Source organism: Sceloporus undulatus, chromosome 3 (assembly GCF_019175285.1).
Source record: "Sceloporus undulatus isolate JIND9_A2432 ecotype Alabama chromosome 3, SceUnd_v1.1, whole genome shotgun sequence".
NCBI classification, from domain to species: Eukaryota; Metazoa; Chordata; class Lepidosauria; order Squamata; family Phrynosomatidae; genus Sceloporus; species Sceloporus undulatus.
Window position 1 is genome coordinate 211,890,630 of NC_056524.1, and position 16,500 is coordinate 211,907,129.

A 16,500-nucleotide genomic window follows, 5' to 3' on the forward strand; every position below is an offset into this window, starting at 1 on the left:
ATTCTTACAGGATAATAACAAAATATAAAAGCTTCAAATGAACTGAAAGCTCCCTAAGTGGGCTTCTTATCTGGACCCATGCATCAACGTGCCCTTCACTAATCAAAGATGGAACCCAGCTAAGATCACATTGGCGGGTTACAGACCGCCAAATAGTACGTCATCAATACGTACTAGGGTTAGGAAGGGGCGGTGCTTCCGCACCCCCCTAACCCTAATACGTATTGAATACGTACAAGATGGCGGCGCCCTGTTCATACGGGCGCAGCCATCTTGACGTATCGGACGCTGAGCGTCCGTACGCGTCGCATCCTTTGTGACGTAGCAAGTGCGCCCCTGGCGCCTCGCTACGTCACAAACGCGACTCCAAAAGAAGCTCCATTTTGGAGCTTCTTTTTGGGTCCACACGGGAGCTGCGCCGTGTGGAGGCTCCGGCTCCCCCGCGGACTAACCGGCGGCGGCGGCAGACCGTCACAAAGCGGCAGTCTGTAACCCGCCAAAGAGTATTTGAGCACTTTAAAGCTTAACTAATTTAGCAATGAATTTTTCTGAACCAAAATGCTTTTCAGCAGGTGCATCTAACATGAAATCATTCAAAATTCATTATTCTGGTAATCCTCCCAAAAGGGTTCCAATTGAATAGTGAGAATGATGGAGAGATTATTATTTCTCTACCCAGAAGGGGAACATTTACATGACCTAGAGTGATAAATGGAAGGGTATGCTTTGGGAGACAAGTGAACATTCATGAAGTTCTGCAGACATTTTGGATACCTTGGGCGAGTCACATGGTCTCAGCCTGAGGGGAAGGCAATGGCAAACCTCCTCTGAACAAATCTTGCCAAGAAAACCCCAAGATAGGGTCACCCTAGGGTCATCATAAATCAGAATTGACTTGAAGGCACACAATACATAAACACACCAGTTTCTCTGTTGCAAACGTTTTGAGGGTTACTTGATCTGCATTTCTCCCTTCATCACCTCTTTGACAGCCAAAGCAGTCATAGCTTCTGCATACAGTAAAAGATACGAAGTTGGCCCTCTGCATTTACAGGTTCTGTACCCACAGATTCAACCATTCATGGCTTGAAAATGTTTAAAAGGTAGAGAAATTCCAAAGACCAAACCTGTTTTTTGCCCGTTTATATAAGGGATACCATTTTACTATGCCATTATATTTAATGGGACTTAAGCATCCATAGACTTTTGTATCCATGGGGGGTCCTGGAACCAAACTCCAGAGGATAGAATCATAGAATCATAGAGTTGGAAAAGACCACACGGACCATTCAATCCAACCCTCTGGAAGAACACAGAGGCGGGTTACAGACCGCCATGAAAGTATGCCCAGAGCACGTACTAGGGTTAGGAAGGGGCGGTGCTTCCACACACCCCCAACCCTAGTACGCACTCCGCGCGTACAAAATGGCGGCGGCCGTTCCACACGGCCGCCGCCATGATGACGTGATGAACGCGCTGCCTCCAAACGAGGCAGCGAGGACGTGACGCCATCGCTCCGTGTGAGGACACTTAATGCACCCTTTGCGCGGAGCAGGAAGGAGCTCCGTTTCGGAGCTCCTTCCTGGTTTGCGTCGTTGGAAACAGCCTTCAGACGGCTGCGCCCAGCAACGCAAGGGAGAAAGGGGCCAAGCGGCCCCTTTCTCCTCCTCCCCGCCGCCGCGGGGTGTCCTTGGGGCTTGAAGCCCCAAGGACACCCCTTTCCAGGCTGCGGGGAAGCAGCCTTTTGCCGTTTCCCCGCAGCCTGCAAAGCGGCAGATCGGGGCCTCGGAGGCTGCCGGTCTGGCAGCTGAGGCCCCGATACACTGGGGAAAGGCGCGCCTACAGGCCACCCCAAAGGAGCAGTCTGTAACGCGCCATAATCAAAGCATTCCCAACTGATGGCTATCCAGCCTCTGTTTAAAAGCAGTGTGTTCCACTGCTGAAAACCTCTTACTGTCAGCAGGTTCTTCCTAATGTTGAGGGGAATTTCTTTTCCTGTAGCTTGCAGCCATTGTTCCATGTCCTATTCTCTGGAGCAGGAGAAAACAAGCATGCTCCAGCCTCAATATGACACTCCTTCAAATATTTAAACAAGACTATCACATCACTTCATAACCTCCTCTTCTCCAGGCGAAACATACCCAGCCCCCTAGCATTCCTGGTGGGGCCTGACCACAGCAGAATAGAGTGGCACTGTTACTTGCCTTGATCTAGACACTATACTTCTATTGATGCAGCCTAGAATCGAATTGGCCCTTTTAACAGCCATATCACACTGTTGACTCATGTTCAACTTGTGGTCTACTCAGACTCCTAGATTCCTTTCACATGTAGTCTTGTTAAGCCCAGTGTGCCCCATCCTAAATCTATGCATTTCATTTTTTTTTCTTCCTAAGTGCAGTACCTTACATTTCTCCCTGCTGAAATTCATTTTGTTAGTTTTGGTCCAGCTTTCTAATCTATTAAGGTCATTTTGAATTTTGATCCTCTTCTCTGGGGTATTAGCTACTCCTCCTAATTTGGTGTCATCTGCAAATACAAAGGGCCCACTCTATGTTACTGGTCCAATCTTCTCTCTTCCCCAGCTTATTAATCAATTCCTCTCTCTTTCCTTCCAAAGCGTTTAAAATTATTTTTGAGACATTTGGCTCATGCAAATTTGACAAGCAAGTCAATTTCAATACAGTTCTCCCACACTAGGGTTTCATTTGGGGAAGCTCCCTACAGTCAGTTACGACTAAACATTCATGTCAAGGGACTATCTTTACCTTTACCTTTTCATAGATACTAAAATGAAAATGTTCTTGATCTCAGAGATATGTATCATCCAAATGTGATCATCTCCACAGACTGGAAAAACATTTCTAACACACATTTAACCTTATTTCAGAGATTAACATTTACTCCACCATGATGATTCCTACTCACGCTATCAGAGATGTACAACTGCTAAAACGTTATAATTTAAGCTTTTGGCAAATGAACACTTTGTCCCAACAACATGCAAACAGTCTACAGTACACAAGTTAGATCTTACACTGACCTAGCAGCAGTTGTTATTGTGTGCCTTCAAGTTGGCTGACACATGTTCATGTTGGGGGGGGGGGTATTGCTGATTTTATTTACAGTGCTCTAATATATTACAGGAATGCAAGATATAATATCAACAGTGAATCAGAGTGTGTAAGCAGTCTGTTACTCTGATGAACTCACAGCTGAGATTTTATGCATAAAGAATCAACACGTAGTCCTAGGCTATCTGTAAATCAACTAGAGTGAAAAGCACTTTAGGGTGCAACAATAACTAGTTTCCTGTGACTGCTTTTTTAAAAAATTTGGCTCTGGACAGCACCTCACTTACAGTGCTCCTTAGTGCCAGTAGGAACTATGCATGCTTTTAACTTCAGCAGGGGTGGCAATGATAGCAGCCACGGTGGCTTGGATGGGAAAAAGCTTGGCCCTCTTTTCTTCTGGTGACTCTGAATTAGCCCACACACACTTTAAAGGGCCCAATAAAGAGATACAATTTCTTTACCTTTCCTGGCATTGGGAGCCTAGACGTTTTTTGTTATCCGGGTTGTCATAAGGTTAAGTTCAGAGGATAAACTGACATGCTAGCTATGGGAAAAAGGCAGTTTCCTCAGATAAATCCACAACAGTGCAAAAGAGACCCCTCCGGGGCTTTTATTTGGGAAAACAAACAAAAATGGCACCAAGTCCTTCTGCTTTACGGGCCAATTTAACTATCAAACCAACTTTCTCTCCCAGAGGCAAAGAGGGGAGAGAGACACGGCAATATGACAATGGCACGAAACATTCAGAAGAGAAAGGACAAAGCAAGCTGTCTGTCTCCTTGTCTTTCTTGTTCAGGGCTCTTTTTCTTAGCACACGTGTGTTCTTGTAAAAACGATTAGATTGCAATTTGTATAACATGGTGACCCCCAAATTCAGACGTTTAACCCTTTTTCTCTGCAAAGAATGCGAAGAATGTCTTGAAGGTGGGGGACATTCACTCAAATTGGGTGGGGGGCTGTAAGGCAAACGGCGGGGAGTTGTGTGGGAATAAACCACTGTATAGCTTCTTTTTGAGCAGACAGAACTTTGGAGGTCTCCTTCGGCAGCCAGACAAAAAAAATGGGGGGAGACAAAGAAAAAGAAAAATGGAGATTCCAAATCAAAACAAAGCCATCTGTTTAAATGAACCACCCAAATGAAGGGAAGGAGCGGTGTGTATTTGTGTGTGTGCAAGTCCATCCCAAATTTAGGTAGTCTTGTTCTTTACAGCATCTTTAGATTTAAAAAATTGTCTTATACCTCAAGAGCATGAAACTGATCAGAATGACAGTGCATTCCTTCACTCATACTGGAAGATTTGGTTTGGGTGCTATAAAGATACTATGTAAATATATGAAGTTGAACAAAAGGTGAGAAATCATGAGTTCAAGACTGATGTAAAGGTAAATGCCGCTCTTGTATCTCACAATTCTCAAGAGCTACTAATATGGAAATCTCAAGTGTCATCATTAAAGCTGTGGTTTTAACACTGGAAGTCCAAAACCTAATTGCAAATAAAAGTGGTTGCAAATGAGGTATAAACTTTTTCAAAACAGATTTGGCATCCAACTGCTCTAAGCATCATCACTGTTATATTTTAAACTTTACTTCAAAGTCATGGCTTTGCTGGCAGCCTTCTACATGCTTTCTAACATGGATTAGAAGTAACTAATTAATTAGCATGACGAACACATTGCTTTATTTACTTCATGCTGGTGATACAGCTCTGAGCCATCTCTACAGTATTCTCATCTCTGAGCCATATATAATACCCAACATAATTAAATTTATAATTAAATACTACTTAACTACTATCCATATAGGTGTAGGAACCTTACCCAACAAATTAATTAAAACAGTTTCTACTTGCCAGTAGAAGATAAGAGAGAATAAAGGAAGTTAAAAATAGAATGGCATCATATCATTTTTTTTTCTGAAGTACTCTTCAAACTGTTTGAGCAGGAATGGTTAGTGGTCATTTATTAGGATATTTTATACTGCTTTTCCACATGACCAGAACTTTCTACATCAAACACAACAAAAAGGGCATAACTCTAACCTGCTTCTTAAGAAGCAACACAGCTTCCAAGAGTACTTCCAAGTGTGAAGTCAAAGGGTTTCATGGCTGGAATTCATAGTTTTTTGTGGAGTTTTCAGGCTACGTGGTCGTGTTCTGGAAGAGTTTATTCCTGACGTTTCACCTGCATCTGTGGCGAAGTGATCTGTGGAAACATCGCTTCTTCTCAACTAAGGGTTGCACAGTGTGTGTGTGTGTGTGTGTGTGTGTATCTCCCACTCACTCCCATGCCAGCATTCTCTGATGATGCCAGCCACATATGCTGGTGAAACATCAGGAGTAAATTCTTCCAGAACACGGCCACATAGCCCAAAGCCCCCACAAAAAACTATAGTAGTTCCAGTGTTCTTTACCTGATCAGACATGTCATAGAAGCCTTGGAGGAAACCAAAGAAGGGTTTTTGATGCACTGTTATCCTCAGTTCACCATCAACACAATTCAGCTTCTTTTCACAACTGCTTTCCAAGGTCTTGCTACAGATGACCCATACCAATAGGCAACTTGTTCTCCAGTGCATATGTCCCTCATTCTCCACACTCCGGCTATACCCACTTGCTCAATACAAAACTTTCACCACCTTTTCTCTGTTCCTGCTTCCTGCTCATGAAGAATTAAAGATGAAGGTATTCCTCAGAGAAAAGGAGGCTTGTCAATCAACAAGAGGACAGTAAATGTGGGGAGCAAATATGGCTGAGTGCCACAATGTAGAAGGCATTACTGTCACTATCACCCTAACTTTTGTTTCTTTACTAGATCAACAGGTCCTGGTCCAGAAATTTCCTAATAATCTGATCAAAACAGACTGTAAGGGAGAGCATGTTGGACAAGTTTCATGGTGGAAAGGGAAAGACCACACAATCTGCCCTCCTCCAACCACCAGATGTGACCCTCTCATAAGTAAGACTTCACAGCTACAGAAAAAAGCAGACAAACTGTATAAAAAAAACCAATTTTACTTTAAACTGTCTGTTTTATCACTGAATAAAAACATATCTTTGGGAAATGAAGCTAAATAAATCAAGACAAGGTGTGTACCAACTGCATTGACAAAAGAAAGCACTACATCTTATGTACAAACAACCCTTTGGAATGTGACAGCATGCCCATCTGGTTTCCCTTACTATTGATCACAGGTAGGCCAATCCTTTCCATGCTCCAGCCAGTCTTTACCAACATAGTCTCCAAAACTGGTGCATGAGAAAGCACAGCTTTAGTATATATAATAATGTACAGTGAGTTTAATATATATTAAGTGTGCAGACATGTACCAGCAATTTTCATCACAGGTATGCAATCTAATACCAAAATGTTGGTCTTAAACTTGAGCAGGATCATACACAAGCCTCCAAAAGACCACATTTTCGCCAGTAAATGTTGATGAAAGTCAGTTGTCCAGGCCTTAAAAGTTGTTTGTGCTCACCCTAAAGGCTGGATGGATGAGGAGCGAGCTGTCATTCATGGTGGCTGTGTGACTGGAGGGGAAGTGACCAGGCGCAGGCAGGGCTAAGAAAATGTGCATATATTAAAAAGGATGACAAGGCAATCAAAGCAAATGGCAACTACATTATCTGGCAGCTTATGTATATATATATGAGTTAAGGTACAGTACTTGCACTGACCCATGGATAAGCTGACCCAGGTTTTTTTGGGTTTAGTTTTTTGACTAAAATTTCTAGATTTATATATGAGTATATACAGTATATCTGTCATTTATCTTCCAGTTCTGGGCTTCAGAAATACCATACTGACAACTGGATGAAAGCATAGTAACTACCACATAAATATGTACACTGTGTAAGAGAAAGATGAGCAGGAAAGTATACAGCATAATAATCCCAGTTCTGACAAAGACTTTAGGTGGTATTTAAGAAGAGTTGGATGCAAGCATTATCAAAAGGAACACTGAGTTTGATCTGGGTAGAAATCAAGAACAGACAAAATGGTAAAAATAAATATCTGAAAATATTTACCCTATGCTATGGTGGGGGAGGGGAAGTCAGAAAAGTGCAAATGACCTTTTTTGCTTACATGCATGTATATGCATATGCACACACACACATACCCCACAGTCATATGCAGCCTATACTGGAAGCTTTCCTAAGAACAGCTTTGCATTTTATGACATGTGATAACAAAATATGCAACTCCTGCGTCTTATTTTCATGCTTTCAACTTTAGCACCCAAATGGTTAACATATACATCTCCCTCTGTAGATGTATACAGATATTCCAGATTCATATGGAATTCAGACATCTCTCCATAGAAAAACATCTACATTTTCAAGATAATATGAGAGGCTTTCTGCATGCAGGTACAAATCAGAAATGGACACAGGTACAGAGATTTCCACAATCATGTTAACATGTGTACATACAGAGTGACCATACATACAGTGTAATGTGAACAAACAACAAACAAACAAACAGTTCCACTTATATACCACTTCATACTGAATTAACATATTGAATTAACAGTGTCTAAGTGGTTTACAACTGTAAGCTAATTGCCCCCCAAAATCTGGGTACTCATTTTAGTGACCTCAGAAGGATACAAGCCTGAGTTGAGCTTGAGCCCTTTTGCTGGGATTGAACTCACAACCTTATCGTTTTGAGTGAGTGGTTGCAGTACAGGCATTTAACCACTGCGCCACCAGGGCTCCTATTACTATTACTCTTATTATATTTTTGAGGGGAGGCATTTACACAGTCTTTGCCAATGTTTCTGTAACATGGAAAGCCAATTGTAGTTCATGTGTTTCAACATGTTAATGGTTTATATTCTGTGCACTGTTCAACTCCAAAGTGTAAAATACACATAAAGACTCTAAATCTCACGTGTCATTTTTCTTGAAGCCAAACATGCAGAGATATGCATTAGCACAAACATGGACACAAACATCTCTTAATTGCCTATGTGAACTGTACAAGCCTCTGAAGGCAGCAAAAGGGATCTGCCCAAAGCACATGAACAAGTAAGCAAAGCTATGAGTAAAGAAAGAGAAGTGAGATGGGAAGGTTTGTGGCTTTCCCTACATATGTACTCTCAATCCATCCTCCTCCTTTCTTTTTCCTTTGGCAAAGATAAACGAAGAACAAGAAAGAAAGAAAGAACAAGAAAGAAAGAAAGGAGAAAAGAGCTGCAATTTTTGTCCATCCGCCCATTGCTATTACCTATGGGGGAAGGGACTTTTCCAAACATCCCAAAACCACATGTGTTCAGACACAATAGCTCAAAAGGCAGGGTAGGCAGTGGACCAACCCACTTTGTACTGCTAACAAGGGGAACCTAATTACAGGAAGAGGTTAAAGAGGGGCAGATAAAAGGGATACAAAATTTCAACATCTGTTGCTATAAAGGGATAAGAAGTCAGAGAAGGCAAAGGTGTTTGTTTGGTGTCAGAGATGGCATGAAGCCAATTTCAAAGAGTTACACTAGAAAACCAAAGAGGAAAAATTAGAGGGCTCTTTTTAAAAAACCTGTCACAAGTAGTTTTAACAAAAAGATTATTTAGAAGAGGGAGAGAATTACTGTTTATCTAAATATAGCTGATTTACGATAATAAAGCCAAAAGACTTGTGATCACAAGACTCTGCTGAGTTATAAGGTCAAGCTACATGTTGGAACATAGAAAAGCCTCAAGAGCTCAGATGAATGGTCATCCAGCCAAATATTCATGGCCAATGCTGGCTGGAGGGATTCTAGGAACAGTAGTCTGAAGGAACCTTTACAAATTCATCATCCAAAGTAGCATAAACACATGTCTGCAGGTGTGCATACATATACATCCACTCCACCTCCTTCATTTTAAAATATCTTTTCACATTTATATTTAAAAGACATCTTGCAGAAGGATAATTTTCATCATTTCTACCATTCAGCAATTTTTTCAATCTTTTTTGAGGTTTCTGATATATATTATTATATGTTGAGCAGCAAGATTCATGAACCATTTGTAAACAGTATAAAAATGTTACTCTGTTAGGTAACAGCTTTAAGATGTGTGCTAATTTATATTTTTCCCATTTGTTCTATTCACAAATTAACATGTGTGCCTCTTAACAGATTTTCTTTTCGTTACTTTTTTTGGTAAACTGATGAGTATTCTTTCTAGATTGTTTTGCTCTGGAAGACATTTTGTATTCCTAATATTTAACTTTTGTAGAACTGTAAATACTATAAATGGTTTATACTAAACTGCTTCAGTATCTTATAGCAATGGTTTGCCTGGCCCTCCTAGGCTGTTCTTTATAAATAGCACAAATTGCTATCTAAGCATATTTACTTCCTCCTGAATCACACACCTGTTTTGCATTTTATTGAACAGGTAAGAAAAAAGCAGACTAAGTGAAAATAGTGTCAATGGTGAGTTTTACACAGTCAGTGGCAGAGCAATGATTGAGAAAAACAAGACTGAACTGATGCATAGCTTAGTCTGGGTACAATGGGCTAAGCTGCAACATTTCTTCAAAAGTGGTGAAGGGCACAGGAACTTAAATAGCAACTTTCAGCAACAGCATCTGTTCCCCATCCCCCTGAGAGTGGGAGCCATCTAGCCTCCTGCAAGAAGCTATGGTGTTTGGTGTTCAAACATTACAGCATAGCTTTTCACACGTCAAAAGTGTTAGAAACACAGGGTCAGGAAAAAGCAAAGGTCATGCCACTATCAACCAAGTAAGACACAAACAGAAGCTGCACGTTTGGTGCAATTCTGTAGCATGTTCCACTTTACTGAATCAATGGATCAGAAGGAGAGGGACCCCAACATGTCTCTGGGAAAATAGCACCTAAAAGGACCACCAAAGTTCAATTGAAAACTGACCAACAAAAGGAAACACAAAATTAGAAAGCTTGAAGAATCTATTTAACTCTTTAACATCAACATTGACCATAGAAGGAAGCAAGAGAATACGGACGTGAGACCCAACCTTTGGGTGTGGTGTGGGGTGTGGAATGTGCCTGTGTATTTGCTCACAGTTCTTGGGTTTCTCCTAAGGTTTGAATGGTGTTTTGAGGCACAACCTCAAGAGAGAGTTAGCAGCTAATCAAAGTTGGGAGCTAATCAAAACAAGTAAACAACAACATAGCGTTCCAAGCTGCTTTTCCAGCAGGGATGTGTCCTACTACCTGGGACTGCTTCTACAATGAAATACAGGTCTCAACATTCTAAGTCAGGCCACACAAAAATTGAATTTTGATTTTAAAATTTCACAATAAAGATAGCACCAGGTAGAATTCTCTGTTGTTTCTATTAAGATTAATAGAATCCAAAACTGGAGGGATCATATTAAGAGTTTAAAAAGAAAAAGATAAAAGATTAGATTAGACCAATTTGATTGAATTGGGTAGCTTTAAAATTAAACTAATGACCTTTAATGTTAAAGGATTAAATTCATTGATTAAAAGGAAAAGAGTTTTTCACTATTTAGATAAGGAAAAATGTGATATAATTTGTCTCCAGGAAACTCATATTAAAAGTACAGAAAAAAGACTAATTAGATATAAAAATTTAGGAAAAGATTTCATTTCGGCCACTAAAAATAGGAAAAAAGGGGTTGCAATCTATTTTTAAAATTATATTCCAGCAATAGAAGTGTTAAACGACCCATCAGGACATTTTATAGGAGTGGAGATACAATGGGAAGAAGAGAAAGTTTTGGAACTAGGTATATATTGCCCTCAAGACAAAAAAGGTATGTTCTATCAAAGGATACACAAGGAACTAGATAAATTAGATTACAAGAAGGTGATAGTAATTTAAATGGTGTAGTTGATCCAGGTATAGATCGTAAATCCAAAGTTAATATAAAACAAAATCAAGGTAAACTTCCCCAAACGTTTTTTTCATTTGATAGCCAATCCAGGAGATCGCAAAATAATAGATGAAATAAATATTTTAAAGAAACAGGAGGCCAGGAAAAATACATTAGAAATTAGTAAAAAACTCAAATTACTAAAACAAAATTTTTTTGAATACGCAAATAAAATAGGGTAGAATCTAGTCAAGAAACTGAGAAAAAGAAAGGTAAAGAAAACTACAGTTGAAATAAAAGAGGAAGGGGAAACCATTAATCAACAAAAAGAAATAAAGGAAGCATTCTTCAACTTTTTCACAAATTTGTATCAAGCACAACCATTAGATTTAAGTAAGATTCAGTTATATTTAGAGGATCATGATTTCAAAGCACCAAGTAAAAGATCAAATTGATGATTTAAACAAATCTATTACATACACAGAATTTATGAAAGCAATTCAAAAGTGTAAATTAGGAAAATCCCCAGGATCTGACTGATTCACGGAACTATTTTATAAAACATTTGCAAAAGAACTATGTGGTCCCTTACAGGCAACAATGAATTCTATTTTGGAAGAAGGAATTCCTGCATTGTGGAAAGGATTCAAAAGAAATTAAAAATTATAGACCTATTTCGATTTTAAATACAGATTATAAAATATCTTCTACTTTTTTGGCTTTAGAAGGAGAAAATCTTTTATTTGGCTGGCATGCTTATCTAGGCTACGAGAAGACAAAAGCCAATAGTGAGTTTAATCTGCATTGTATCAGGAGATCATTGATAAAGACGTGGAATAAATACAAATTCAGAATTATGCCAAAATTTTCCTCTATGGTTTTCGCCTCAGGAAGCCATGCAAAGGACGGAATCCAGTCACGCTTCAAATTGGCTGACTTATGCAAACATCCTAAGGAAGGACAACAAAGGAAACTATGAATTAAAAACACAAATTGAATAATGAAGGATTTAAAATAGATTGGTTTAGTTATTGGCAAATTAGGGAACAATTTAAAAAGGACTCCAAATCTTTGGGATTTGACTTAAATCAAAATGATTTCGACAAAATCTGGTTAGGGAATAATACAAATTGGATAAGTGGCTTTTATAAAATTTTGATGGATTGGTATCAAGAAGAGGAAATAGTTAAAGAAAACATGATTCAGCGGGCAATTTTTTTTGGATATTCTATAGATTTTGACAGATGGGAATTGGTATGGAAGAAAAGATTAAAATACTCTGCATCCCAAAATTTAAAAAAAAAATTCTATAAGATATTCTTTCTCTTGTACTTAACTCCGTAAAAAAATGTCAAAAATATATAAAACAAATAATAATCTAAGTTGGAAGTGCAACAAAGAACCAAGGACACTATACCATTGTTTATGGATGTGTAAAATTGTTAAAAATTATTGGATAAAAGTACATGATGTAATTAATTCAATTCTCCCGAGAAAAATGAAATTTAGACCAGAAACATTTTTGTTAAATATGTGGGGAAAAGAGCTAGATAAAGAATATGGTAAATTCCTCTATTACTTAATTACAACAGCAAGATTAGCAATGACTCAAAAATGGAAAGCCAAAAGAGTGGATACCATGCCATAGAAATGGATGAATTAACAACCCTCCTTAGAAATCAGACAAAAAAGGAAAGGGAAAACAGTTGGAATAAGATTCTGAATTGTCTGGATAATGAATGGAGTAAAATAGCTACAGTTGGTTATAACTAAAAGTGGTCATAAGATTATGTTTTTAATTGTCATATTTTATATTTTACTGTTGTTAACCGCCCGGATTGGTTTGCCAGAGGGCGGTATACAAATAAATATTATTATTATTATTATTATTATTAAACAAAGTTGGGACTGGGGTATAAATAAGGAAAAGACAGGAGGAGGAGAGAAGAGAAAAGAGACATAAAGTAATAATAAATAAAATGTTATTTTTATCCCGCTTTTTGCCAAGCAATCAAAGCGGCGTACAACAGACTAAAATATATCCATATATACACGGTACCCCCCCTTAAAACAAGATTAAAAGTATAAAATGAAAGGATATAGGATAAAAAAATTGATAACATTAATTGATAAAAGAGAATGATGGTTTATAAAGTCTCAGACAAACTTGGTTAAATACATTTTTGTAATAAAATTTGGGAAATGGGCGCTTAATGGTAAACACATTTGAATAGAAAATCAACAACAAACAATACGCATAGTTTTGAACACAAATTTAATATAAAGGAATACAAGCACGGTATAAAAACATGTTAGAGTACTCAGGAGGATATTAAAAAGGTTGGCAAAAATACAAAATAACCCAGCAATATAGGGAAGAAGTCAAGTATGAATGATAAACGGAAGAATGGGTAAGAAGAATGAGAAAGTATGGAAAGTAGATTTGAAGGGCCAAGTATGTAGAAGAAGGTGTGAGTAAGCTGAATGAAAGTAGAAAGAGAAGAAGGTGATAGAAAGAATGAAGGAGTAGAATGGAAAGGGAAGAGAATGTAAGTGAGAGAATGAGGGAGAAGTAAAGATTGAGAGAAGAGAGGAAATGATGGAGAGAGGGACAAGGAGAGAGGAGAAAGAAGAGAAAGGTAAAGGAAAGAGGTTAAATAAAACAGTAAGAATGAGAGAATTTAAGAATGAAGTATATGTAGAAGGAGTAAAGAATATTCAAGAAGAAGGGGTTTTTTGATTCTGATTTCAAGGTTTTCAAATACTGTAGGTTAATAATAGTAGGAGAAGAAATAATATTTTTAATAGATAAGAAAAGAGTGAGTATTGTATAGGATGTATATGTGAAGAAATGTAGATTAAATGTAATGAAATAATTATTTCCGGTAGGTATTAACGACTCAAGTATACTTTCTATGGAAACTTTATTTGTTAATATTTCTACTCCTATAATAGTCTTGTAAACTCTCAACTCAATCTTGATGTATTCCGATATATTAAGAAGTATGAGACGTGGATGAGTGTAAGAAGATTAGTTTGTTTTTAAGATTCATGTTTGTTTTTAATATTCAATAAAATTTTCTAAAAATAAAAAAGAGAATTCCTTGCTGTTTCTAGGCATGCATAAATTTTTGCACATACTCCTATCTTATCTTTTACAGTGAGGATGTGCATACAAAAGTACCAGTTGTTCTCTTACCAGAGCATATTATATTCAGAGATACAAGAAGTGATGTGAAACACACACACACACACACTTTTACTTTTAATCCTTTCTCTCTGAAAATACCACATATCCCCACTATCATGTCTAATGTGAAGGTGCTGCACCAACTACAAACTTCCAATTAACATATATGAGAGACACCCAAATTGGGCAACCTCTGCTCCTCCCCATTTGTGAGGCCTACAAGGGGCGGCCATTGCATTCCACTACAAGAAATGGAAAAGAGAGGAATCCGTGACACTCGACAACCACTGGAGAGAGCATCCCATTGGTTGGATGATTCCAGGATTTAACTCTGCCTGTCAGTCAGGCTTTTGCCTTATTGAAAGATCAAACTCCATCCTGCCAGTTCATTACCTTAATCCTATTTTCTACATAGCTTTATTATCTGTGAAGGCTTCCTTAGGAAAGGCAGAAAAGGTGACAGAGCCACTCCCCACTTGCTTCTGAGAGTTACTTCTATTTGAGGAAACCTAGGACAAGTTCATGGACAAGGAGGGGAGTGCGGGTGGGTGTGCACAGAATCTGTTGACTATCATTCTTCCTTTTGTCAAAATACAGGAACTACATTACATGTAATATAAAGTAACTTCAGAGTCCAAATCAATTCACTAACAACTATGCTGCCATTTTATTAAATACTATTATAACATATGTAATACAGATAATTCATTATAAAGCTTTATATGAACAAACTGCTGGAAAATGTACATTCAACACTGATTACTTTTGTCCTGATAGAGAAGAGGAATGAAAAACTGTTAGCCCTCATCACACAGGTTACGGTACAAATCCAACACTATGCAAAATGTAAAGCCTGATAAAGTTTTCATTACTAAGGAGGCTCCACCTAGGTTCCAACCCACACACCCCATTTTATCCAACACTATCAGCTAATATACAAATATGAAAGAATGAGATCTCCCCCACCTATCAAATTATTTACTTTTAACCATTTAAAGCATCCAAAAACACCACATTGTGCAACAGTTGAAAAAGTATAGTAGAGACATCAAATGAAGATGTGAACTACAGTATACTGTATATTGGTGCATGTAGGATCAATAGTTCAACTTAAGGAGAGAGAAAATTGGATCACTGGCTACTGAAATTATACCAACAGCTTTGTATTTTGGTAGGAACAGAAGACCACCTATTGGGCCAGAAAAACAGATAGGAGGACACAACTTTCCAACAGCTAGTAAGTGTAAAATGGGAAATGTTATAGCTGAGCTCACCAAAGAAAGTTTCCTGTATTACACAAGTCTTCTCAGAAAAAGTGAAATCAAGATTGGCAGCTGGAAATTTATTAACTGGAAATTTTTAAGGAATTTCACACGAGCCTATTAGGTAACTTTGAAGAGAACTTTTTTTAAAAAATTAAAGTATATTTCCTTAAAAGCAAAAAAAAACACCTTACATTTTGTTATTTTATACTTAACATACACTGTACATTGGTATTTCATATTTTTATTAGAACTTCCTACATTTGATTCTGGGGATAAGAAAAGGGCATCACAAAATTTTCCATAGTTTGTATGTCAGCAAAATAAGCATCAGTCTATTATCTGCTACAAAAAACAGGAATATGAGCTTCACCTGATAGGGTCTCTTTTGATAGAATCCTTGGGCAACACCTTATATATGAAGAAAATTCCTTTCAATTTTCACTTAACTAGCCCTATCTCTGCAGCACAGAGAATTCTGCACCCAGATCATGTCTGCATACATGAAAAAAACCAATTAAATTTGTTGCCATAACTTTGGGGGGCTCCTTTGGCATGAAGTACCTTCCATTAACTGAGCAAAAGTGCCAGATTCAACCTTTTTTGGACAGTAAGGCCTTGACACAATTATCCATGCTGGTAAGCTATTGCCAGGCATTGTGCATGGGGCTTTCCTTTCAATGCTGTTCAAAAATTGTAGTTACCGCAAGAAACAACAAAATGCAGTAACACTGGCACTGGACATACCAAACATATCATAACAGCTTCACTGTCTGTTTTCAAGCAACAGTTCAAAGCGCTGGTTTCAACTTACAAAGCCCCAAACTGTCTTATACTGGAAGACTGACCTGGACTTGCCTGAAAAAAAAACCCAGTGTCTGGGGTCCTCTTCCAAGCGCTCCCACTGGAAGTAAAGTGAATGGTGATGAATGACAGGGCCTTTTTACCTGGGGGCTCCGTCTTTGGTATTCTGTCCCAAAGGAAGGTCACTTGGAGCCATTTTTAGTGTTAGATGAAAAGGCCTTTTTATTTGCCAGCCTCTTTCAGAAAATTAGTTTGTCATGATTTATTTCACACTGTTATGTTAATGCTGTGAATGATTAATGGAGTTATGAGGTTTTCACAGATATCAAATATTACAAAGAAAAAAATTAATCCAGGGTTA

At 38.2% G+C, this 16,500-nt stretch overlaps 1 protein-coding gene across 3 annotated transcripts in view; it reads right to left on the minus strand.

Moving 5' to 3' along the window:
* The window catches only part of FBXW4 (F-box and WD repeat domain containing 4), a 96,768-nt gene that overhangs the window by 12,947 nt on the left and 67,321 nt on the right, over positions 1-16,500 (minus strand). The window lies entirely within an intron of this gene.